The sequence below is a fragment of the Myotis nattereri genome (assembly GCF_964212035.1).
Source record: "Myotis nattereri genome assembly, chromosome: 3".
Taxonomy (NCBI): domain Eukaryota; kingdom Metazoa; phylum Chordata; class Mammalia; order Chiroptera; family Vespertilionidae; genus Myotis; species Myotis nattereri.
Window position 1 is genome coordinate 44,112,383 of NC_138077.1, and position 2,239 is coordinate 44,114,621.

General features: G+C 38.2%; 1 pseudogene across 1 annotated transcript; it reads left to right on the forward strand.

The window, feature by feature from the left end:
- The first annotated feature begins 1,441 nt into the window (after positions 1-1,441).
- On the forward strand, positions 1,442-1,843 carry LOC308515336 (small ribosomal subunit protein eS25-like; annotated as a pseudogene). The gene has a single exon. The product of its transcript is annotated as a small ribosomal subunit protein eS25-like (transcript).
- The last annotated feature ends 396 nt before the right edge of the window (positions 1,844-2,239 follow it).

The window sequence follows — 2,239 nt, forward strand, 5'->3', positions numbered from 1 at the left end:
TTTTAGTTGTATTTTTGAAGTGGTTGTGCGAGGCAGCAATGTCCGGTGTTTACCTTTGTCGCCATCTTGGTTTTTTTATGTCTGATATTTTAATGCCTATGGATTCTACTAAGATTTTTATGGTTTCCCGTCTTATGTTTAAGTCCTTTATCCATTTTGAGTTTTTTTTGTGTGTGTATCGAGTAAGTTGGTAGTCTAGTTTCATTTTTTTGCATGTATCTCTCCAATTTTCCCAACACCATTTATTGAAGAGACTGTCTTGACTCCATTGTATGCTCTTGCCTCCTTTGTCAAATATTAATTGAGCATAACGGCTTGGGTCTATTTTTGGGTTCTCTGTTCTGTTACATTGCTCTATATGTCTGTTCTTGTGCCAGTACCAGGCAGTTTTGAAAACAGTGGCTTTGTAATATAACTTGATACCTGGTATTGTCATCCCTCCAACTTTATTCTTCTTTCTCAAGATTGCTGTGGCTGTTCAGGGTTCTTTTTATTCCATATGAATTTTTGGAGAGTTTGTCCTAGGTCTTTGAAATATGCCATTGGTATTTTAATGGGGATTTTATTAAATCTATAGATTGCTTTGGGTAGTACGGTCATTTTAATGATGTTGATTCTACCATTCCATGAACATGGTATATTCTTTCATTTGTTTATGTCTTTCTCTACCTCTTTTTTCAATGTCCTGTAGTTTCTGAGTACAGGTCTTTTATCTCCTTAGTTAAGTTTATTCCTAGGTATCTTAATTTTTTGGTGCAATGGTACATGGGATTTTTTTGTTTTGTTTTGTTTCTCTTTCTTTTGAGTTCATTACCGGTGTACAAAAAAGCCATAGATTTCTGGGTGTTAATTTTGTATTCTGCTACATCACCTAATTCTGGGACCTCTTGGGGGATGTTGGAGAGCTGGTTTCGGCCCAATTCCCATAGGCCAGGCCGAGGGCCCCCACTGGTGCACGAATCTGTTCACTGGGCCTCTAGTTTTATTACAATAACATTGAGAAATTGTTGGATACTTACCATGTTTCTACTTGTTCTGGGAGGGATCAGCCTAGTGAAAAAAATGAACTTTTTGGTTTCCTTCCAGTGCAAATATTTACAGGTTGGTACCTGTCCATTTTAGCTTTTCCTGTTTAGTCACTTCTTTCTCCTGTAGGTTATTTTTAAATAAATTTTCTAATGGAATATAAACAGAGAAAACTACAGATTTTAACTATACAGCTTGTGAGGATATGAAAGAAAAGGAACCCTCATGCACTGCTAGTGGGAATGCAGATTGGTGCAGCCACTGTAAAAAATAGTGTGGAGTTTCCTCAAAAAAGTAAAAATGGAACTCCCATTTGACCCAGTAATCCCACTTCTAGGAATATATCCCAAGAAATCAGAAACACTAATAGGATCTTAGTGAGACAGCAGCGGAGCCTTGCTCTCCAAGTCTTGCAATGCTGCCCAAGGATGATAAGAAGAAGAAAGATGTTGGAAAGTCAGCCAAGAAAGACAAACACCCCCATGAATAAGTTTGGGGGAAGGCCAAAAAGAAGAAGTCGTTCAAAGGCTAAATTTGGGACAAGCTCAATAACCTAGTCTTGTTTGACAAAGAAGCATATGACAAATTCTATAAGGAAGTTCCCAACTATAAGTTTATAACCTCAGCTGTTGTCTCAGAGAGACTGAAGATTTGCTGCTCCTTGGCCAGGACAGCCCTTCAAGAGCTCCTTAGTAAAGAACTTATTAAATTAGTTTCAAAGCACAGAGCTCAAGTAATTTATACTAGAAACACCAAAGGTGGGGATGCCCCAGCTGTTGGAGAAATTTCTATAAGATTGAAAAGCAGGAAAAACTAATCTATGGTAATAGATAACAGAATAGTGGTTACTTTTGTGGATAGTGATTGGAAGGAGCTTAATTGGGGTGGGGGGGGGGCTTCTGTAGGGGTTGCTGTAGGGCTGTAATGTTCTATTTTTTTTCTTTAATAAAGGTTTATTTTTCAAAATGTACAGCCAGTCAGACCTGTTGTTCATGCATCTTCTCAACAGCTGGGCATCCCCACTTTTGGTGTTGCTGGTGTAAATTATTTGACCTCTGTGCTTTGAAACTAGTTTAATAAAGTCCTTTATTGAGGAGCTCCTGAAGGGCTGCCCTGTGCAAGGAGAGCGAATCTTCAGTCTTTCCAAGACAACAGCTGAGGCTATTGTGTTAAGGCTATTGCCTGTTGTACTTCGTTATTAATAATTATGTAT